Genomic DNA, 26484 nt, shown 5'->3' on the forward strand with positions numbered 1-26484 from the left:
AACTTTTTAGGCAGTATTCACTTCACCAGTAAACTCCACAAGATAAATCCATGTAGGAAAAACGACTTCAAGTTTAAAGGCTTTATTAACATAAAATAAAGTAGGCTAGCGCTTTCACCCGTAGGCTTCCTCAAGCCAATAACATTAAACCACAAGTATTCTCATTATATACAAGTTCCGTTCCCCTTCATTCTGATGTCATATCCTATATGAATTAATTCAATTAATACTTAAAATGCAGCGCTATAACATTTACTTCACGTATTTAAAATACAATTGCGCTAAAGATAAACATAAAAAATACATCGAATATGCACAGATATAAAATATATAACGTATAAAATATATAGAATTTTCTATAATTAATATGCATAAACTAATATGGAAAGCATAAAATCTATGTATGTTAGCAATCACTAATAATATATAAAAATCATGTTAATAAAATTGTCATATATATATAAATAAATGAATACTTTATAAAAAATATATATGTATATAGTAAATATAAAATATATGCAATATATGCAAAGGGCATTATAAACTCACTAATATCCCTTTACATTTCCGTAAAAGATTTTATTATATCAGAATCTCTTATATACATTACATATTATATTATAATGATTTATACATATATATGTCTATATATTATTTCAACTTTCTGGCCTTTAAGGCTGGTTTGATGGGAACCCTATCGTTTAGTCTGGGGGGATGGCCCGCCCTTATCCTAATTATCCATTTCATTTCATTTTGTTCTGTTTTATTTGATATAGCGCCACGTCTAATGGTCACATAATTGATTTGAATGACCACGAATTTAAATTTATGTTCCATCGAAGTTTCATGTATATGTTTAGACAATGCATCATTGCAAGACCTAGTTTTAATATTATACAGATGTTCTCTTATTCTATCTTTCAGTCTTCGGTCTGTTTTTTCCACGTAGAATGCTGGGCAACATATACATGTCGCTAAGTAAACTACGTGGGCCGTATCACATGTGGCTTGTACAGAGAATGTATAACATTGTTGTGTTATAGGATTTATAAATGTAGCGGTTTGATCAATAAATGAACAGTATCTACATTTATTACATGGTTTAGTCACCCCTGCTTTAGTATTTGAGTTTTTATTTCCTACCTTATTGGGTCCACATAACATCCTATATAGATTCAGCTTGTTTTTATATAAAAACCTAGGATTACTGCCTACTAAATCGGATATACTGGAATCTATAGTTAAAATATCCCGATATTTCTTATAAATTTCTTTAATACTTTTTACATCTTGTGTATAGTATATAGATATTTTTACTTCATCCACATTATAATTTTGATTATTTTTATTATCTACAGTTCCAGTAGTCCCACACCTATCTGCAAAGTATGGATATGCCTTACTCATTCTCATATTGTCCATATCTTGTAGGCCTACATCTATTTCTTGTGATCTATATGATCTATCCAGAAATTTTTGTTTTAGTTCACTTAGTTCACTTCTATATCCGGTATTAGTTGAATTCAACCGTGAAGCCCTCATTGCTTGACCTTTTACTATATTTGTAAATATAAACTCTGGATGCATACTGGTTCTATGCAAATAAGTATTCCTGTAACATTTCTTTCTATAAACACCAGTATTAAGGAGCCCATTAGATAGCCTTTCTACATATACATCTAGATAAGGTATAATCTCTTTAGATGTTGCCATCGTAAATTTTAAATAGTATACACTCGAATTCACCTGTGCCAAGAAATTATTAAATTCCATCTCTTCAGATTTCCAAATAAGGAAGAGGTCGTCCACGAATCGTGTATAGAATAAAATTTTCTCTTTGAATTCTAACATTTCAAACAAATGTGTCATTTCCCAATCTGCCATTACTAGATTGGCGTAGCTATGGGCACAAGATGTGCCCATAGCTACGCCATCTAGTTGTATATATACCTATTCATTAAATGTAAAAACATTATTAAGCAGAACTATTTCTACCAGATCACATATCACTTCTATATCAGCATGTGTATAGGTCTCATCCTTCTGTAAGCGTCTACAAATACATTCTATTCCTTCTTGATTGGGTATAGATGTAAAAAGAGACCGAACGTCTAATGTAACAAGCCAATAGCTTACATTGTCTTGCATCTTAGATGTTTTATCATATAACATTGTCAAGAACTGTTTTGTATCCTTCAGTATATGACTATATTTATTTACTACAGGTCTTAAAAGAGACTCTAAATATAGTGAAATTGGCTCTGTTATCCATCCTCTACCCACCACAATAGGTCTCATGGGTGGGTCTGTTGGATGTTTATGGATTTTATGTTTATGGATTTTAGGAACTCCTTGATTACAAGGCAATGTTGGATGGTCAAGCAAAATATATTGGTATAATTCCTCTTTTATTTTACCTTGACTATATAGTTGATCCAATCTTATAAATGTCCATTCTATAATTTTATCCACTTTAATTAAATTGATCTTTCTATAATATTGATCATTATTCAACATTTCAGTCATACTTATAACATATTTTTCCATATCCATTATTACAGATGGTCCGCCTTTATCCGCTGGCCTAATCATAATACTAGGGTATTCTCTTAAGTTTCTAAGTGCTTCTCTTAGTTTAGGTTTTAAGTTTCCATACCATCTTTTATTCTTGTTTCTTTTCTCCTGTTCATACATTTCCTGTTCAACTAATTTGGAAAATGCTTCAATAAGTGGGTGTAGAATGGTAATATATGTACTGGGTTTTCTAAATGAATGTTTCTCTACTATTTTCTTCCCAAATTCTAATTTTAATTGTAAGTTACGTGTAAACAATTTTAAATCTACTACATTTTCTGTGATGTCGCTCTTGCTAGAAGGGATAAATGTAAGTCCTTTCTCCAGTATATAACATTCCTCATCTGATAGCTGTCTACTTGATATATTCCATATTAATGATTTTTGGTCTCTTGCCACATCTTCTTTAGCGTTGGACCTACATAACTGGAATCTGCTACTCTCTTTTTCTGTCGCCCCCTGCTGGTGGAGCGATCTCTCCCCCCTCCCCTCCAATGATCTACAATGGGGAAAGGGGCCTTTTGGTTAGTACCTTTAATATCATCTATTTTGTTGTAGTTGTTACTAGCCTTGTTCTTAGTGAGGCTTTCGATACCACCTTCATCTATTACTTCTATCTGACTACTTATATTACTTTCTCTTATCATGTTCCCACTATTTTCTTCTGGTGGTAACACAGATATTTCATCTTCATTATCATTGTGTATTAATGCTGTTGTAACTACTATTCTCTTGTTTTTATTTTTATTTAACTGTACCTTCTCCATATTTTTATTAACAGGATCATTACAATGAGTATTACATTCAAATACATCTTGTGTTACTGTACCAAGCATATTATTATATACATTAGTTTTCTCAGTCTCTCTTGCTTTTCCTGGGCCTTTATCGACCCTCGGCCAGGTGAAGACATGGCCTCTTTTAAAATCTTCAGTGTCCCTTCTGATTTTACTTTGCTTCTGTTCCAGCAGCTTCTTTTCATATAGATAAACATTGTCCAAAAGTTTTTCAATTAAGCTATCTAAAACACTACTGGGGTACACTTTATATAAATGTAGTTGTTGCTCCTTCACTCGCTCTCTCAACTCTACTTCTTGTGGTAAAAAATATACATTCAACAGCTCCATGTATCTAACGCTTGTTTCTAAATTAATCTGTTGCCACATATATAGTAAATCTGGATACAAAGTAACTGTTGTTGGTATTTTTAAAATGAGTAAACCTCTAGGAACAATTTTTCGATTTATGCAGACTTCAAAATGCTGTCACTGAAGTTGAAGTCGTTTTAATTTAATAAAGTCCAGTTCCATTTGATTTAACAGTGTTGATAATCCTTTATAATCCACCTCAATTTCACCAGCGCCTGCGGAATCGGAAATGACATCATACGTTAACAGGGGGTTGAACTTGGACTTTCATTATACTTATATAGGGAGTGGTTTTCGCAGTGTGGTGATTGTGTATTTTTGTGCATTTATATTCTTTGTTTCTACCACACTGTAATATGGCAGAATCATCTACTGCTTCTATTGAGTTGCCATATAAACCGGAAATTCAACAGAAAAATAAGAACAGATTTGAAAATGCGATAACCGGAGAAATCAACCAGAATCAGAAATACATGTTATATATTTTATATCTGTGCATATTCGATGTATTTTTTATGTTTAGCTTTAGCGCAATTGTATTTTAAATACGTGAAGTAAATGTTATAGCGCTGCATTTTAAGTATTAATTGAATTAATTCATATAGGATATGACATCAGAATGAAGGGGAACGGAACTTGTATATAATGAGAATACTTGTGGTTTAATGTTATTGGCCTGAGGAAGCCTATGGGTGAAAGCGCTAGCCTACTTTATTTTATGTTAATAAAGCCTTTAAACTTGAAGTCGTTTTTCCTACATGGATTTATCTTGTGGATTTTACTGGTGAAGTGAATACTGCCTAAAAAGTTTGTTGTGAACCAGAGGGAAGTCCCACAGTTACGAAGAGCTGAAAAGCGTTTTGGTGAAATATTGGTGTTAAGACTATATTATAGAACCACGAAGAGCTGAAAATCGCTTTGGTATAGAAGTATACAGATATATGAAAGAACTCGCAATCTGCTTTTTTTCTACTGAGCCCGCCTGTTTTCTCATGCTTCTTTAGTTAGAATTATACAAAAGTTTATGTAACTTCACAAAAAACATCTAAATGTTTTTATTTTCACAATTTTAAAATGTATTTCTTATATTTTCCATTAAAATACAATGCTAGCAAATATTTCACATACACACATACACCCGCACACATTATATATATATATATATATATATATATATATATATATATATATATATATATGGGTTCCCTTCAGAATCTCAAACTACTGAAATCCCGAATTTCAGTAGCCCAAGACCTGAAGGGCAGAAGTGCTGTATGCCGAAACCCCAGAAAAGCGAAATTCAAAATCCTGATGATCGGAGATTTTGAATTAGCAGCTCTGGTGTTGCGGTATGTGAGTGGGTGGTTGGAGATGTAGGTAAGTGTTTGTGTTTTATGGGTTTTGGGTAGGGGCTTTAGTGTGTGTCTGTGTGTTTTGTTAGTATGATGTGTGTGTGTGAGGGGAATGTAGCTTGTGTGGTGGTGTTTTTGTCTGTGTAGTGCGACCTCGGAGTTAGTATATTTAAGTAGGGGGGTGTGGGGGGTGCAGGGGTGCTTGCCCCCCTGCTTGTATGTAGGGTAGGTGTTTGTGTATGGGAAGGGAGGTGTATGTTTGTGTCTGTGGTATGTTTAGTGTAGAAGTCGCAATTTTAAATTTCGCACTTCTGGGGTTTTGAGTTTATGGATTTTTGGCTTCATGGTCTCGAGATACTGAAATTCGAGATGTCAATATTTCGAGATTGTGAAGTGAATATATATATATATATATATATATATATATATATATATATACACACACACATATATATATATATATATATATATATATATATATATATATGCACCTATATATATATATATATATATATATATATATATATATATATATATATATTTCTATCTATATAGACACAGGGTCCTTAGTATTTTTAATGAAACATACAAAAAGAATGAGTTGTACCTAAGAACTGTGCAAAGTAACAGCTTTTTCATGCAAGCATGAATTTTATAAAAAATGCCTACCTATATTTTTTCCAACACACACATACATATGCACACTCAAAACAATGAACCAACAGACAGTTCTACATACCATTTACTTCAACGTCTGGTTAGGAAATACTGTTTCTTCAACTACCAACAGCTTTAAACTTGTCTGGATGCTGTAGATTCAGTGTTTTTGACTTGTACTCACTCGAATGGACTTACTAAGTCGAACATATTCATTGTGCTTTATTCTTTCATTTTGCAGTTTTGCAGGGAAGGAAGCACTCAAAGCATATAATGTGTTTATTTTTTCAGAGTAGAGAGGAATGCTTTGTATGTGTGCATATGTGTGTGTGTGTGTGTGTGTGTATGTGTGTGTGTGTGTGTGTGTGTGTGTGTGTGTGTGTGTGTGTGTGTGTGTGTGTGTGTGTGTGTGTGTGTGTGTGTGTGTGTGTGTGTGTGTGTGTGTGTGTGTGTGTGTGTGTGTGTGTGTGTGTGTGTGTGTGTGTGTGTGTGTGTGTGTGTGTGTGTGTAAAGTAAATCTTTAAGGCATATGTTAAGCCAAAGAAGAACTTACTATATATCAAGCATTTATTCTTTATTGAAGGTCAAGGGTTTAAGACTTGACAAATGCATGACTTTGAGCATAAGACTGTACCTTTGATAATTTAAATGATACCTGATTCAGAGATATACATATCCCTGTACAGGGAATCAGAAATGATCAGTTCTGAAACAGTTAACGAGAAAAGACATGATATTGAAAATAGTCTCAGATGTGTGTAAAGTGAATCAAGTACATAATACTCATCTAAAAAGTATGACAGAAGTGTTAGAAATGGTAAAATATATGTGAAGAAGAAACAGCAGGCTGAAATTTAAATAGTCTAAAAATTACAAGCAGAAAGTGCTATTGTTTAAATAATAATTATGACGGAGTCCAGTAAAAAATAAACACTCAGAAATCACACCACTTGCAAGCACAGTGGCTTTAGATATGAGAAAGGAAGCTGCATAAACTTTGAATTAGCAAGTTTTGTAGAAACCACGGACATTTCATAAAAGAAAGTAAAAAGTAAATTAAAGGTAACATGCTATAGAAGTAAACTGGCAGAACAAAGCTGAAATGTTTGCTGGCATCATAGGAATGCATGCAACAAATATAATGAATATACTGTACAGTATTTGTATTAACAGAAACTGCAGAGAGGTCAATGTGAATGCAAAGCAATATGATATTAGTAATAAAGTAAAGCCTAATGGTCATATTTGACTAGCTTGTGTGCAAGTCTCAAATCTGCAGTTTATTAATGAAAGTAATGTCACCTAAAGAGGATTTAAAACAACCTAAAAGTTTCAGTTGAGTCTTATGAAAAGGAACAAATGCATGTTGCACAGACAGAAAATAATAGTTTTGTAGCAGAAAAAATACAACTACCACCATAACAAGTCAATGCTGTATATATGATATTGTTGAGAAGGCATACATTTCAATATTCACATAGCTGGAAGAATACTGACAAAGCTAACCTCCCCAATAATGCTTGAGTGGTAATTCATTTTTTTGTGGTTCAAAAACAATCAGGCAATACTTCTGATGATCAAATGCATATCCCAATGGCAAAATGAGTAAATGCTTTTGATGAGAATACTCTTAAGTCATTTAAAACAACACAAAAGTACAGTTAACTATTTCACTGCAGGTACAAGACACATAAGGTATAGAATACTGCAGTCAGAAGAACATGCACTACAGTGTATTATTATATTAAAAAAAATTGAAGTCTTGGGTTATCACATAAAAATATCCCCTTAGAAAATGCCTATAATTAACATGGTAAGAAGAGCTCTTGTTGCATTTGGAAACACTATTGAATAAAAACTGAAAGCACATGGAAGCAATGATGATCACAGTGAAACAAACTGAACCTAATGAATTCGTTAAGAGCATGGTGATTGCAGTCAAGCAAGACAAATTAAGGATATGCACAGACTGTAAGTGGATCAATAAGGAACACTGATTAAAATAATACAATAAGTAGTAACAACAATACCCATTATCAATTTATTTGTGTGTGGTTAATGCTAAACATGGATTTCATAGGAAAATCATTGGCTCTGGGAATCCTTCAAAGCCCTATTACTAATATCTCTGAAGGTTCAAATGGCACACTGAACACCACTGATGAAATTTTAATCTGGGTGGAACTAAAGTAGAACATGAAAAATACCTGATTAAACTAAATGACAGACTAAGACAGAAAGGCTTAAAAGAGGAACAAACATAAATGGTATGCTTCTGTAATTTTGGTACATGGGTCACATCAACTTATCAGGAGGGCTTAAGTCAGATTCTAATAAAGATGCAAGCAATAATACTATCTCTAGTGCAGTTTGTAGATGTTGGACATAAGATGTGACACTACCATTAAGGAACCTTTTACTGAATGATGTGGAATACAACTTTGTCAACAGAAAATAAAATAGCTTTGATATGTTGAAACATCTGGCCACTGTAGAACCTAAATTCAAACTGTATGACAGATCACAACCTTCTACACTGCAGGTTAATATAAGAGAGAAAGGACTGTGTACTTTTCCTGTAAGAAGACAGAGCAGCTGTATATAAGTTAAGGTGTTTGAAAGATTCTCAACACTGAGCTTAGATTGAAAAAGAAATGTTAGCTATAGTGTTAGGCTGCCAGAAATTCCATTTATGTGTGTGTCTATATATCTATGTGGATCTACTTCATTTCACTGAAAGCTCATTTCTCTGAAACTCAGTTACCCGCACACAATTCACTGAAAACACATTTCACTGAAAACTCATTTGACTGAAACTCATTTTGTTGAAAGTTATATATGGCCTTTTCCCCACTGTAGTGCGATTCTGGAGTTAGTATATAAAGTAAGAGGGGTGTGGGGGGGGCGTAGCCCCCCCTCATAGTTTGGTTATATATCGTCTTCTGGAAAGAGTTATTCATTGGACTTATAAGTATCCATATCTATGGTTTTTGAACATTTAAACATATATATGTGTGTGTGGGCGGGTGTGTTTATATATATATATGGATCACCTTTAAAACCTCGAAACCGCGGTTGCCCGAAACACTAACGACCGAAACGAAAAGACCGAAAACATAAAACGCCGACAACGCAAAACACCGAAAACCATTACACCAACACAGTACACTACATAACATATGCACTATCCCTAACCCAAACCCTAACCCTAAGGTCCGACACTACCGCACACTTACCCTACCTGCACCCTAACCCTAACTCACTTAACCCACCCCTAACCCACAGTCCCTCACCATCGCACACACACCCTACCTGCACCCTAACCCTAACTCACTTAACCCACCCCTAACCCACAGTCCCTCACCATCGCACACACACCCTACCTGCACCCTAACCCTAACTCACTTAACCCACCCCTAACCCACAGTCCCTCACTATCGCACACTTACCTGTCCGCTCCCTAACACTAAATCCCTCACTCGATCGCACACTTACCGAGTCCGTCCTTTTCGGTCATCTGCGTTTTCGGTATTCTCGTCCCGTCGGATTCCGTTTCGGGCAAACGCGGTTTCGAGCTTTTAAAGGTGACCCATATATATATATATATATATATATATATATATATATATATATATATATATATATATATATACACATATATAAATAAAATACACACACACACACACACACACACACACACACACACACACACACACACACACACACACAGAATGTATATGGTAAAAGCATCACTGCAGAATCAGAGCACACTCCAAAGCTCATCTGAAAAAAATCACTACATGAACCACTTGAAAGACTCCACAGGACTTATTCTTATTCTCATTATAAAAACATGACTTGTAAGTTCAGTACAAGCCTGGTAAGCTTATAGAAATAGCAGATATATTGGGCAGAAAGTACTTTCAGAAGTATAAAGATAATTTATTTGAGAACGATCTAGAATATTGTGGGTTGCTTCTGAACTCCCAGTCTATTCTAGAAAGCTGCAAGAACTCAAAATGTGTAACCTGTACTCAAAACAATTACAAGTTACAACTAACTTTGATGTCAATACATCAGAATGACCACATAGGGCCAAATCACTTAATCCATTAATCAAAGTCTACTTTCCATAGAGGGGAATTTTCACTTCTATTGTTTGTGGTTTAAACAACGACTATCAACATCTTCACAGCTAAGAGAGGAACTTAGAATAATCCCTGAACCATATCAAGGGTTAAAAGCAAATGCACAGCATACAAAGACCTTGTGACATTTTATACTGCTCTGGCCTGACAGAACAGAAAAGAATGGGTGGTTAGAGAGAATGAAGTATGCAATATATGCAGAAATCAACACCACATAAGGAGCTAATGTTTTCATGAAATTATACATTTGGCATTTATTAATTCTGATGTGGACTTGTTTTAGCACAAAATCATACAATTTTTGTTGTACTAATACTATAAATTTCTTTATGCTGTGTAGCTGAGATACTCAAGTGCCTTTTAGTCTATTTTTGAAAAACATGGGATACCAGTGGAGTTTGTCAGTAACCACAGACCACATTTTTCAGTCATGATATCTGCACATTGAGAGATTGAGGGAATTTAAACACAGACTCTACTTGACAATATGGCACAGACTGTACAGTATCTAATGAAGAAAATCTGAGGGGGCACATTGTGAAATTGAAAGTATTTTTGGTGAAAGCAAAAACAGAAAGTATTGTTCGGCGAAATTAATTTTGCCAACAGTGGGAATTGCTTTTATCTCTGCTTTTTATTTGACCTTGGAGTTGGTATATATAAATCTGGCAGTGTCCCCCCCCACTGGGGGAGCAGGGGTGCTTGCCTTCCTGCAAAAACAAAATTGTTGAGTCGTTTGTTGATGGTGGATTTGGTTGAGCTGTATTCATTTTTTTTTCTTTTGCCGAAATCACCTTCAATGACTTGACGTGAAATCAAAATGTAATTGTCCATCTTAGAATATTGCATTACTGCAGTACATTCAACTGGACAATCTACGGCACTGTTTGTAATGTATAGATATCTCACATCAAAGCTGCCCATGTCATTCACATGGTTAATATCAGAAATCAATAAGTAAGCTATTCAACTGTTATATTAAAGGCAAAGGAAGCAGAAACACAATTTTGGCTAAATAGTACAGATTTTGCTTTTCTTAAAGATTGGAAAGTGTGGGAATAAAAGTGCCAGACTAAGAATTTGGGAATAAAGAAACAGGAAATACAGTTCTCCGAAATGCAAACTTTCTGAGATTTTATTTCATACAAGGTCATTATAACAGGATTATCTGAGAGAATGTTAATGATGCAGACATGCACAATTTAAAATATCCTCAAGACTTCCTCAATAAAGAGTATATCCACCACTGTTGTTAATGGAACTGATAGTCTCTTTAATAATTTCTGGGCTAAATATCATTTTACTGAAGTTAAACTGATGCCTTTAGAGTGTGACAAACAATAAACATGACAATAATAAGAACATTTCAGCACACCCTCCCAGTTTGAAATTAGTGCTTTATATCAAAGACAAAGTGCTACTGGTGGGTTTTATGAATATTCACATTCTGGAAGGTTAATTAAAAACACTTGGACATTATACTCAGATTGCATAAAGCTGAACAAGTCTGAATGTACATATTGAACTATTTTTTTCATTTGCACTTCATTCATCATACAGTGCTAGGATGCTTTGTTTGCTATGTATAACTCAACATAATTTAATTATTTTAAAGATCAGGGATGTCAAATATAAATCCATTATTTCTGTAAAGAGAAGTTGTCACATGTGGCTGTATTAAAGTCACACAGTAGATCAGTTCAAGAAACCTTAGAAAACTGGAAGATGTCTCGTATAGCGCTGCCATTCAGTCTTTATTAAATCGAGAAGATGTTAAGATACCTCAGAGTGAGTACATCTTCCATTTGCTCTTTCTGGACATCTGTACTAACTAAACAAATAACTGAAGCAAATGTAGGGTGCTGGCATGCCAGCACCACACAGAACACCTTTATTACTAAACATAAATGAGAAAACAAAAAAAACAATAAAAACAGGATTAAGCGCTTTCATCTGCTTGTAACAAAGACTTCTTCAGACTCCTGAAAATACTCAATTAATACACCATTTAAATACCCCTACCTACATGTCATGTGACTGTTAAAATATCCAATAAATATGAATTATGTTAATTAAAAACATTTAAATAAAATATGTATTGTAATAAAAATATATGCATGATAAAAAATACATATGAAGAAACGTGTTCACTTAATACATTAAAAAATTAAATTTTGTAAGACTTTAAACCCACTATACTGGCAATTCAAACATGTTCATTCAAACCTGGGAGGGCACAAGCATTTAATTTTATCTACCAAATCATTTCCCTAAATTCAATTAGGATCTCACAGGTTCTACTCTATCATCTAATAACTGTGATGCGGCTCAGGAACCTGGTGGTAAGAGTGATGAAAGGGCACCTAATACTCAAAAACCATGTAAATAATCTAAACCTATGGTTAAACAGACAGACTGACATTTCTAATGTATCTTGTAAAGGCACTGGCACCTTACAGCAAATGATGGATAAGTTTGAACAAGTGCTGCTTAAGCGCCGTAAACTACAAGGTGGAAATTATTTGTTACAATGTGTAAAAAATAAACAGGTTTCTCATGGTCTTCATAATTGGAAATTTCCAATGGGTTTAATTCCTGGCTCTCCTTTGCATTATGAACTGATTGAACTTTTTGATCAGTAGGGTATAGAATTGCTTGAAACTCTTATTAAGCACAATCAGTGAGCTATAGATCAGCTCATAAATGAAGCTTCAAAGCTTGAATCTAGTATAAAGAAAGACCTATTGTTTACTTCCAAGCATTTCCTATACAGCAGTATTTATATTAGAGTTGACAAAATCATCTGCAATATTCAACAAAGGAAAGAAAAAAGATAGAAAGGGACAGGCTTGAATACCTGGAAGGAAGATCCTATCCACAACCAACTTGATTGCAGGAGGGGCGGAACCAACCTACTGGTGATGCAGAAATAGCAACTGAAGTTATAAATATCAGTGATTCTGAAGAAGAGACCTGCCCTTTAAAGCAGCATGTACCGAGGAGGTCAGAACATTTGTGACACCAGAGGAACAATCCTCAGGACCCCCCTTGCAACAGGAATTATCAGTGCAAGTCACAGGACAATATGCAGGAAGACTGCAGATGGAGAAGGAACTCATTTTGTTTCCTGACCTTTTAGCTTTCAAAGGAGATGATGGACCTGATATTATTTTTAATTCTGCAGGTGACTTTAAGATTTATAATTATACTGTTAATGTGTATAGAAGTGAGCACGCTGAATTGTTTCCTGGGTGCTATACCTTTGTCCCTACTGTGTATGCAAAGATTGAAAAGGTTTTACTTGATTTGAAACTTTTTATTACAAAATTAAATCTGAAAATGTTTTTTAATGGTGTTGGAATGAAATATGAAAACAGCTTAGTGCATATAAGTAGCACCTTTAATCCACCCCTTTCTTTGCCTCTTATTATTTTTGAAAAGCTATGCTATTTTGAAATTAGACAGATTATTGCCAAATGAGACTATCCTAGCCAATTTAATTTAACTAATGTGGAGCTGAAGTTACTTGAACAACTATGCCATGATAAAAATGTCAGTGTTATGAAGCCCGGTAAGGGGGGAGGGGTGGTTATTATGCATACGATTGACTATATTGGTAAAATGTTTGAATTCTTAAATGATAACTTTTATAAATAAACCACCCTATGTATTACATATAGGAAGATTGACTTCTTTCTTTGGGATACGGTAGAACAGGGACAAGTTACGGAAGATGCTTTTGAATTTTTAAATGTACAATTTCCTACTAAAAGGGGGATTATTAAAGGACAATTTATTAGTTTAGCTAGAATGATTTCAGAAGATGATGATGATGGTGTTGAAGAACAAAAACTGGCCAAGATGTTTTATTCAAGGGGGTATTCTGATGCTTTAGTGACCCATATTAAATGTGAAGTTGATGTTAAGAGAAAATAGGGTAGTATTATTCCCCTGCTTAGGACTTCCTCTGATTTATTTCCTGAAGTATTTAGAAACAACAACAACCCTAACCCTACACTTTAATGTCATTAAAACCTTCCCATAACACTTAGGCTACACAAGACAGACTCAGATACACAAACATTCACAAACACACAAACACATTTATCCCCTAACCTAACCCTTACCCTAAAATACACAACCTGTGCACAAACAAACAACACCCAACCTTCATTCATCCCCGGCCCTTACCATAACTCATTACAGATTTCTAAGAGGAGATCTTATTCAGGTATGTAGGGCATTTAGAGACAGCTACCTCTAGGAATGTTTGGGGTTATCAAAAAGTACTAGAGAATCACTGGACAACCTATGTAGAAGATTCTATAGAATGAGAAGTGTATTAATTGGTTCTCTGACAGAGTAGCTGATGCGTGGAACAGACTACTAAATTACATTAAAGCAAGTACTAGTTTAGATATTTTTAAGAACAGTCTGGGCACTTATTATGGGAGCAAGTGTTTTGGTATATTGGCAAGACAGAAGGGCATTAATGCATTAATGCCCATGCTTAAAATATTTGTATGTGTATATACACGCACACACACACACACACACACACACACACACACACACACACACACACACACACACACACACACACACACACACACACACAGATCTATGTAAATTAGAAAGAGGCTTGCCTCCGTTGGAAACACTGGTTTAGTGTTTTTTGGATCCATTTTGTGGCTTGAGCATTTGTGTCAATGATGTACATGTCAACATTTGTGTCTATCTGCAATTTGATACATATATATGTCTATGTCAGATGATCGAGTTTTCAGAAACTCAAAATTCATACGGTTAAGAACTTATGATCAAGTTTCCAAAAAATAAAAAAATAAAAAACTATCCTTTTTTATGTTTTTGCAGGGGGACAAGCCCCCTGCCTGCACCCCCCATGTGGGCCTCTGCAAATTATATATACCAACTCCAAGATCGCACTATAGTGAGGAAAAGGGTACATTTCCCGATCCACACTGTACTGAGATCTCCATTCAAAAGCTTTGGGTTTTCAAAACTTGATCATATGGTCTCGACTATATGAATTTTGAGTTTCTGAAAACTCGATCAACTGATAGGGACCCTATATATATATATATATATATATATATATATATATATATATATATATGTATGTATATATATATATATATATATATATATATATATATATATACACATACACGTATATACATACACACTCAAATATAGACATGCACAACCCAACTGTAATATTAACACAGGAATTCATAAAAGACTATGTGCTTTTATCCATACAGTACCTTGGATTCCATCAAGTTAAAAATGTTTACAGTTCATTCCTTAAATTCAGAATTGTATCACATAATTCAAACCCCATTTCCATTGCTCCATTGAAATCCATTATTTTTAAAAACACACACACACACACACACACACACACACACACACACACATATATATATATATATATATATATATATATATATATATATAAAATGACCACACATTTAAGAATTGTTTATGTTTTCAAAAGCATATAATAAAAATTCCATCACATGTAAAATATTTATTATCCATATAAAATATTAGCCAAGTCTTTTATTTCTTAACTCAGATTTAACATTAACTCATTCAACCCTTGGGATAAATATGCCCAAATTCTAAAATAGAGCTCTATTCCTTTCCTTCCAATTAAAATATGCAAGTATTCCCAATTCCACAAACAAAAATTGATACCCCTCTTTGTATGTCGAAAAAATGATTTTTACCTATTCTTCATTTTAATAGCATAAATATTATGCATAATTCTAATTTCTAACTTCCTGTTTTACATGGGTAGTGTTCTCTCATATAAATCCTACCCACAGACTCCTTCAAATAATATGGACTCTTATTTAAACACTTAAAAAATGTAAATAGCTGATATGACCATTTTGCTTTTTTATTATTACTTTGTATTGCTTTATTTATGAATTATGTTGTCTAATTAATTTCTGTAAAGACCCCAACTGCTTTCCATACATTCAGATTGGCCATAAGTTTTGCTACTGCCCATATGAGATTTTAAAACCATCTTGAACTTTTCAATCATTTTTACTTCATCCTTACAATCTTCTGACCTGTTATTGGTCAGTATTGCCCCAATTATCTTACCAGCAACCTACTCTATAATTGACCACCCAGCTCTGTGGGATACCATCTCTTCTCTCACATTTTGTTGAAGTCTTCCACTGAAGTAAAAAAAAAATCTATCCCTGAAGTGATTTTAAATGCTCTAACTTAAACAGCTCTTAACACTGCTTCTGTTATGTCAATATGGACAGGAACTTTCATGATTACTAACAATCTTCTTCTTGAAAATCAGTCACAATTTTAAGTCCTAGAACTTACATAATGTCTATATCTAAATACTGAACACTTTCAACATTGTATTTCAATTTCAACAAAAAAAAAATCCAGAGGAATTACCAGTATGTTGTGCACATTCTTGTAGATAGTATAGTTGCATATTCCAAACAATAAACAAATTATCTAAATGATGACAACAAATTAAATTGAATTTTTAATAACTCTTTCTTTCTTTTATGACATTACAAAATATGCATATCAGGGAACTATTACTGCCCTCATAGCCACTCCAGTCAACTGCTTAAAATATTCCTCGTTATATAAAATATAATTGTCATCTAAAACCAATTATAACAAACTCTCTATTTTCTTAATAACTATTTCCCAATGGATTTCTCACATTTCCCATGAAGAGAAAAGACTTTTTGACAAATTATCCCACCATTTTGAATACAAGATTTGAAAAAATGCTCAACCACCATTGCCAATGGCTCCATTTTGTAACATGCTGGGCTAACAATAGGACTAAAGGGTATACTAGCATTACCAATATAATGCAGGAACCCCCCCCAAAAAAAGTTATTTAGAGATTTCTCATAGTCACAAATTTTAAAAAGTCTTCATGTTAAGTCAGTGAACGCTGCATGCACACTTTTATATTCTTGGTACATGTCACTCAGCTGCACATTTTTATATACTTTGTGATTACAAAAAACATATTTTATAGCATTTACATCATCATTACAGCATTTTTATAATTGTTTTTGCTCATTAAATGTAAGCTACCTTTATCCACTTTCATAAAATTCTTCTCTCGTCCTGTTGTAAAATGTATGTCCTATGGGTCCAATCAACAATTTCAGTATCACATATAGATTCAACACTGACAACCCAAGATTCATGAAAGGTCTAAACTCATATGGTTAAGGTGACTTTTTGTCACATGACACATTTAAAACACCAACAGAAGCTAAAGACATTACATGCATCTGCCTATTATATATTTTTTATAATGTTAGGGTATTAACTATGATGCCCATTCTGTTGTTCACATAATATAATCCTTTACTGAAAGCAGCAAATTCAACAGTTGAAAACAATTAACTCAAAGCAGATAAGCCAGCATTTGAAAATGCTGTTATCATTTAGGTACAAAATGAGAAATTCAAAGTTGTCTATTACCTTCTTTGTCTTCAGAGATAACACCTTCCACCTCTGCTCTGTAATTGTAGCCATACTTTTCACTAGTGGCTGCTTGATGTAAGCCTTTGCTTCTCTTGAAATTACTTTCTCTGGACATCACTGAATATTTACAGTTATCGCCACCTCTCCTCTCCTAGAACCTGGTTATTTCTCCCAGTTTTCTGAAATCTTGCTGAAAACATGTTGCCCCAGCTCAACAATCAAAGGTAATAACTTATAGGTGTCTGTTTTTGGTCTATCCTGCCTGGATTCTATCTTGCTATAAACTAACTTCTTGTTCCTCATACTCAATGGCAGATAATATCAGGGAATCTTTCTGTGACAGATTTTGTATTTTAAGGATTCCTTTCAGTGGTATGTATTGTCTTTTGTATTAGTAACCTGATCATAATTCTCTCTCTCTCTCTTTTTTTTAATTTAATTTTTTATTTTCTTCACAGTCTCCATTTTTAACACTTCCCAATAGAATATCCAACTTATTTCTGCTCAATGCAATGGTACTGGACATGGTGTCAGCATCTCGTATATTGTTTCAATACTAACTTTTAAATTTCCTGGCTCAATTTTTCTTACTTTTCATTCCTTGATGGGAATGGACCCCATTCCAGTCAATACATAATTAAAACTCATGAAATCAGTATTGCTTCATTCTTTGATGTTAGCCAACAGTATAATTCTCAGCACCTGCAATGTACCCAGAAATGTTTCCTTCTGCAGTTCATATGGGGTTACATATATTGGTAACATATTTAAGTATGATTGTAAATTATTTTTAAGAGATCAGTTGCTCCTGCTACTATTGGAACTGTATGGGCATCATTCATCCACCACATTGCTCTCATTTCTGTTCACAAATCCTGGTATTTTATGACTTTGTGCCTCTTTGTATGTAAGATACTGTAATTGTTGTGGTTAGCAATTTCCATGATTAACCCAATTTTTTTTTCTTTTTTTCTTGGGCAATACTTTCTTTTCTTGTATCTATTTTTTGAACTTTTGATACTGGCAATCCCATGTGATCCAGACTTCAACATTGTCAGTAATGCTTTGTGCTACTGGTTTTCTAATGCTTCTCAGCTACTTCTGTAATGAAGCATTTGTAGAATATCCAGTGTAACAGTCTTGATGCATTATTGTGCATTTCAGTGTACAGACTCTCAGCCACAGATACATCAAACCAAGCAATGACATGGGGAAAGTTTCTCACTCTGTCTTACAGAACCTGCATTTGTCAGCTGCTCCTACTTTAAGACCTTGCAAACATGTATGTAGTCCACTATCTTGGCACATCATTATAAGCATTAAATGTTTTGTTTAAATTTCTAATTCCTAGGTCAAATCTTGGTCAAGATGAGGTTATTCTAGAAATTGTGTATAGTTTCTACTATGTATGTGGAATTTCCCATTTTCTTTCCTTTTGTTGTGATTCTTTTCTTTACATCCTTTCTTTTGCTTTTTGTTTCTTTTTGGCACTTTCAGTTGCTGCTTGATTCATGTCTATTTGTGGCCCGATTTCCATTTCCACTCTATTTCAAATTGCTTTTCCTTAACTAAGTAAGGATGTCATCTTAGATGGTTTCTTTTAATGCTTTAGAACTTTCACCATATTGAGAGCTGATGAGGTCAGCAAATAAGTATGTAGACTCACAATTGCAGACCTACATAGCAAGTCAATTTTTAGGAGGCCAATACCTCCTTCCAGCCAAGGGATATATAACCTCAGTGTGCACTATTTTTATATATCATTTGATAACCATCATTGTCCTTCTTTTCTTGTCCATCTGATTAAATGTTATTGGAGCCACCCAATCATGCAAATGCTGTAAATTAGAATAGGAAGAAAAAATATTTTATTGCTTGGAGTTTATTCCTTGATTTCAAGGCAGTTTTCAGTACTAGCTTTAGTCCTCAGTATTTCTTCCTAAAATTTATTCTCATTTGTTCACATTTTGTTGCTGATCCTCCATCTATTCTCACATATTTATACACTCCCTCTTGCTCAAGTTTCTTTATATCACATTCCTGTCCCAGTTTATATTTTGTTGATGCTGCAGCTTTCGTTTTGTAAATGTTCCTTTTGTTTATCTATCAAAACCAAATTTCATTCTTATATAATCTGAGAACGTTTTAATTCTGTGCTGTTTTTTTAAATCATAAAGAAAAAGTAAACAATATGTTCTTAAGATGGGTTTCTATGAGTTAAGCTGTAACCGTAGCATAATCTACTAAGTAAATATCTTAAAGGTTTAAAGGCAAGATGAAGCAGCAGCCATGCCAACGGATCATGCTGGAACATGTCCTTTTGAAATTTTATCTTTGGGAAAACAATTTTTCCTTTGTCATGGCTTAGGTGCAAGGTGGTTTGCCACTGTTTCATAGTCATTGCAATGTAATTGTTCAATGTAGGATGCATCTTATACATCTGTAAGCAACCCATTACCTATGAATACTGAATGCTGTCAAATGCATCTTTGTTTGTATTATGGCTTTAACAATAGATGATTCTTTGTTCCATATGAGTATATTTTATTAGCTTTTTGTTCTATTGCCATAGCTGACATTTTTTATTATATGGCTGTAAACTATCTGCATACATACTAGTATATATTTTATATATTGTCAGAAGGCAATTTACTGGAATATAGTTCTTAGAATGGCTTGCATGGTCTCTCTTGATGAGGAGTACAATTTTTGCTGTTGTTATCCAAGTTTTTGTGTCTGTTCAAGATGTACAGATAAGTCATTTTCACTCAGGCCCAAATCTACTTGTGTAAGGATGTTGACACCTTTAGCCAGAAGGTAGACACTGCATCTAGGCATGGGGGTTTCCTTTTAAGAGCTTTTCTTAATTTTGTCTCAGTTTCCCTGGCTGTTACCTCATCCAATAGTATATGGTCTATATCAGAGTCTTTTATTGTTTTTTTTAATTCTTTATGTATTTTGCATCTTTATGTTCAACAGAGTCTCTATAAATACTTATTCAAAATGTACCTATTTCCTTTTTGATGCTAGTTCTATTCATTTTGTTTCCTTTCCTAATTCTAAATGAATACATTTTGGGCCATCAAAACATTGCTTATTTTGTGCTTTTCCTTCATATTTATCTGCACACCTCCTAGGTTTTTCTGATTGTGCTGATATTTTTAGTTAATCATTGGAAATAGTGTATGATACATCTTTATTTGTTGTGATACTGTATGTTGCTTTGACCACATCTATATTTCTAAGGATTTTTGGTGATCTGTTCCCTTTTCTCTATCCTTCTAAAGGGTCATTCTTCTTATTTTAATTGGATTACAGTTCTCTATATTCAATGCTTCCACCTTCCTTTCTTTTGTTACTTTACAGCTTTTGTATAATACTTTATCCATTATTAGTTTATCTGCAAATGAGTATATCTAAGTTATTTCTGTTATCACAAATTCCTCTTAGTACTTCAGATTGATTTGGTTAACCAGTCTCCTAACATTTTGGGTCTTGTTTACTTTTTGTAAATTATTTATTTATTTATTTATTTTTTCATCTATCCTAATATGTCTATTTATCTCTATTAAATCAAGATGTCTTTCCTTTTCATTCACACTTACCTGACTCTCTATATGTGGTTTGTGAAAATGACATCCTAATACTTGTACAAGCTGTGTTATCTAAAAGGGCTGTAATTTCCCTACTGACAGTCAGTGAGATCATTTAAACCAACATGAATAAAAACATCCCTGTACTTCCTTACATTAAGGTGTTCTTGTATTTTGACTCTGGCAAAGAAAATACTATTCAATGTTCAGTATCCTCTCTGTAAATATAAGTACCAGCTCCTTTAATAATTCAATCTCCAGCGACTAGAACATAATTTCTGACTGGATCTGAAGAATCTTCCACCTCTAATGTAGTAATGTCTGTTCTTTCAATTGTTACTAAAGATTAATCCTCTTGTAAGTCATATTAATCTCATCATTTTTACCACCTACATTTTCTAGCATGCAATTTTCATCTACCCATATCTGTATTTCTAGAACAAACTGTACACAAAAAAAAAACTACAAAAGAAAAAAATAACTTAATAAACTGAGCACTTTTGTTCCTCAAAGGGAGCTACTTCAAAACAATCATAAATGTTGAATTGATGATTATATACCATTTGTCAGCCATCTCATGTCTAAACAATTCATATAATTTACATATTTTTCATTTAAAAACAAAATCACAAGGGAATAAAACAAGTTAATCATAATTTTGACAGATACGTAAAAAATATTTTAAAACTTTTTATAATTTAGCAACTTTTACTGTGATACTACCAGTGATAGATATAAACATTTAATTCCAGATACTTAGTTGCATTAAATGATACCTGCCAATAATATTCTCTAGCTTTCAATCTACTCTTCCAATCCCTCACATTCTATAATTGAGTAACGTTTTCTAAAATAAAACAGAAAACATTTCTTAAAAGACTTACACTGTCTGCATAATGCATTTGTAGTATCTCCTTCTTAATGACATAAATGTGCTCATATATATTCTAGTTCTTAGAGGAGTTCAGTTTTACCTACATAAAGTGCTGCGCAGATTAAACAGATCACTAATTAAATAAACTGTATAAAAGCTGAGATCTCAAAAGCCAAAGTTAATTTTTAAGAACTTTAATCTCTAATAAGAAAATATGCAAATCTTTCAGGACAACTCCCTTTTTCAATGCGTGGAAAATACACAGCCTAGCTTATTATCTTATATACAGCGCATGATCCTATGGACCAACAGAATTCATTGTTATGTCAAATTCATTCTTAAATTTTTTTTCATAAAAAAGACAGCATCATATATTGTTGTAGCAACCATAAATACAGTAGGTTAGCAGGTTATAACCCTAGGGAAGAAGGGATTGTCACATTAACCCCATCTAAAATAAAATAACACTAGGAACATCTACCACATTTGTTCATACCTCTCATTATTGTGGGTGAATTCAAAAACTTTTAGTACTATCGTCCACACTTTCCAATACTGAGTTAATATTTTTTCTTCTTGTAAATACTATTTCCTTACTCACCTTATCCAATAAACTTGTAGAGCCAAAAATACTACCTAATGTTTAAACATTGCTGTTTCAATCTCATTAACACATTCACTAAAGGGAAGAATCACTGCATTACAGTAATTTATACTGTTTGCTTAATCAATCCCTACCTTAAACATAGCCTCACTAGGACACCTCAGTAAAGGAGCATATCGTGCTTTCATTTTGTTCTAAACTTCATTTATAATATCATGACTATGGGTATCCTCCTCTTCAAAACATAGCTGTCATTTTAGAATACTCTAGTTCAAACTGGTCACCCTGTGAAATGATGCAAGACAACCGCATCACTTGCCCTTGCCATTTGCCAAGCTTCTTTTCTGCCACATTGGATGACTACTAGTAAACTATAAGTAATTGTTAGAAAAAGGTATTCTTTATATATATATATATATATATATATATATATATATATATATATATAAATAAAATTCAAACCTGTTCAAAAATTCATTTGCAAAAAAATTCTACATCTAAAAATGTTTCAGTGCCTGTATTTATTTCACTTGTAAAATGAAAAAAAAATTGTAATATAATCAAAAAATAAATAATATTCATGATAATTGCCAGTCCATAACAAAAACATATCATCCAGGTATCTAAAATGTAAGGCTAACTTATCCCAATGGTCACTTCCAAATACATACATATTATCCAACACCACATAAGAATATTAACAAAATTGGTGCTGAGGAGGCTGTTATAGCCACCCCTTTTACTTAATGGTAACACTCTTCAAAATACTAAAAAATGCAAATTGCCTCTAAGCACCATATCCATTAATTCTCCCAAGATTTTAATATAATTATTCGATAAATCATTGTAGCCAGCACTTCATAAAACCATGTCATACCAACATTGTACAGGATTACTAAAAATAAATCTTTTACTTCTATAGTAGCCACAATGCAACTGTATTTATATTCATGACTGGCTGCATTCACTAAAAAAACCCACAAATCCTTCACATGTGGTTCATCAATAAAAAAAATGTTTTAACTTATAATCCAAAAATGTGGCAATAAGTTCTGTTTTTGAAAAACCAGAAGCAACTATTGGTCTTAGTGGTGGATTGCACCTATCCTTATGTGTTTGTAGAATACAGAAAAATTGAAAAATGACTGGATTCTTAACGGTAAAAAATCAATTAATTGGGTAGCTCATACTCAAAATATATTTCTTTCAGCAAACAATCAATCCTATTAAAAGTAATATTAATTTCATTTTTAAAAACTGGCAAAAAGAAGGAACTATCATTCAATAAATTCATCTTAGCAGCATTATCAAAACTGTTCATTAATACAACTCCCCCTACTTTATCTGGCTTTATTATTCTAGCTATCCTATCACCAGAAATAAGGAATCTAATAACTTTTTTTCAGCAGATGTTAAATTATTTTAACCTTCTAATTTAGATAAAATTGTTCTAATGCCTTGCTCACAAAATTGTTCATAAAAAGAAATAGGAGGTATAAGATGGGATTAAATGTACTGCTTTTTAATTGTTCCTAGTATGCATTTTTATTCTAGTAATAACATCAACTATATGAGGCTTACTTGATGGAATAAAATTATAACCTTTCAAAAACAATCCAGCAAAAGTCTCATCAATCTTAATATGGCTAAAGTTATAAATTGTTATTCCCTGTATATCTACAATAGTACTAGAAACATTGCTAGTCAATAATGGTTCCTGTTTTTGCTTTCTCTTTGATCATACCCTGCCTGTATGCTCTTTTTTTTTTTTTTTTTTGTAAAATAATCCCATGGATGATGTCATAAAAGGAGATACTGTCAGCCAGCTATCTGGAATTTTGTATATAGTTGTATGTCATTTGTGAACATCAACATGATTTGTTGGGGATGTTTGTGTTGCAGCTGTGTTGCACATATGTGCCGTGTGTGTGTCGGGCTAGGTTTGTGCAGACATGGCTGTTAAGGAGATATTTTGTGGAGTGTTTGTACTTGGGATGTGGCCACAGCATGCTCTACTGGAATAGAACAGAAATGTACATGCACTGTTATAACTTTTTAGATGTATATTTTTTAACAGTGGAAATGGGAACTGGTTAACTTTAAAAAATAGCTGAAATTAAATTACTTTATGGTAGCAAGGAGACACAGTGTCTGTACTGAGACATTTTCTGTACTGTCTTGGAAGTGTTTTATTGTTTTATGACTATCACCATTTGACAAAGATCTGAGGAAAAGCCTTTGTCTATGTATTTCCACAGCCAGATGCTAAATGTTACCAGCTACCCTCAATGGTTTTCACCTGGGATAGAGTCAGATGACAAGAAATAATGTCATGTTGCAAGCTATCCCAGCAGTAATGTTTGAGATATTAATTTGAGAACTCTCTGTGGTGTGTGTGTGTGTGTGTGTGTGTGTGTGTGTGTGTGTGTGTGTGTGTGTGTGTGTGTGTGTGTAAATCAAACCTCCAAGAGTGTGTGTGTCAGCTACTTGGGCAGGGACATGAAGCACTGGTTGGACAGGGAAAGTGCTGGTGGTCTTGGCTTGGCCACTCGGCTGAGATCTCAACTCTATAGCTGTGCCAGTGGGGAGTCTTATTGGGGATCTGGAGAAAGAGGGAGAAACCAGCCCCAGACTGACTGTAGTCTCTGTATGCACTTAAGAGAAATTGCACTTGATGCAGACAGCTGCATCTGGAAATACTGTGTGTGTACCTGTCATCCTACCAATGTATATCCCCCGCAGGTGCTAGTGGTGAGGACTGAGTGTCTTGATTACTGGTCCAGTGGTGGGGCATTACAGATGATAATACTATTCCCTGGAATAGTGCTTGTTGTTCTTCCATTGCTATCAGGGTGCCAAAAGGCTGGAGAAGAGCAGTGGCATTGACCTAAAAGAATGTTTGCCTTTAATTCCTTTAAGTTACATTGCCCTTCATGGGTTGTTTCCTATAAAACTGTTATTATAGTAATAGCCTGTGAAAGCACTCAACTTATTAAAAGTTCATTTTTTCCTGTGTATTTTTTTTGTGCAGTTGTTTGTTCTAGTTTTTGCTTTTTTTTTTTTTGGTTATTAGTTTGGTGTTTTTGCATTTCTACACCATCATACATGTTCCTAACTTCAGTCTGTTTCTTCTTTATTAGGTTCATAGATTAGTTCTAGGCTATTTGCCCTTGTTGGACATTTTAAGCCTAGCCACATTTCCAATCCCAAAGGTAAGAATCAAACCCTGTACACTGGTGTCTATGAGATAAACACCTTATCCATTATACTAACCAAAGTTAGAGCAATGTTCTTTAATCCTTTAAAGTTCATTTTATATTTCTTCTTTTTAACCTACATCTGGCCTTTTTCTACCTTTTCTATTGGAACAATGATGTCATTTTCTGTAGACAATGTTTTGCAACTGAACAATTTAATATCCTTTAATCTGGGTATTACATATCAAAATGACCCTTTCTTTGGTATATTTTCTCTTAGTCCATTTATTGTTCTTCATAATCATTTGTTGTGAACTCTTTCCTTTCTGTTTTTTTTCTTCTACATGCTGAATCTACAGACTGCTATACATATTTATCAATATATACTTTATATAGCAATCTTTGGATTGCTGTATTCTTATATACTATATACTACCTGCACCCTGTGCTACTAATGAACAGAGACAGCTAAGTGTTCCTAGAAGGCAAATGCTCTCAAAGATCCAAGATACTGATCAGCTTGTGGCTTTGCAGCACATTTTCTTTCCTTGTGTTTGTATAATGTTATTCAGGCAACAGTGTTTATCCCACTATAGTGCACCACTACAAACCACAGTCCTCATCTTCCAGAGCACATGCTGCCACTATATAAAGTCACAGGAATAAAATTAATAAGAAAGAAAAAGTCTCATGGCATCGCTGAAGTCAAGTGCATAATGCAGACTTTTTTGATCTAATATTGGTGAAAAAATAAACAGAGAGTATCTCCTTAAATGTCACGACATTTCAACATTCCAGTGGTGTAAAGTGATAAAG

This window comes from Protopterus annectens, chromosome 8.part0 (assembly GCF_019279795.1).
Source record: "Protopterus annectens isolate FY-2018-M chromosome 8.part0, PAN1.0, whole genome shotgun sequence".
Taxonomy (NCBI): Eukaryota; Metazoa; Chordata; order Ceratodontiformes; family Protopteridae; genus Protopterus; species Protopterus annectens.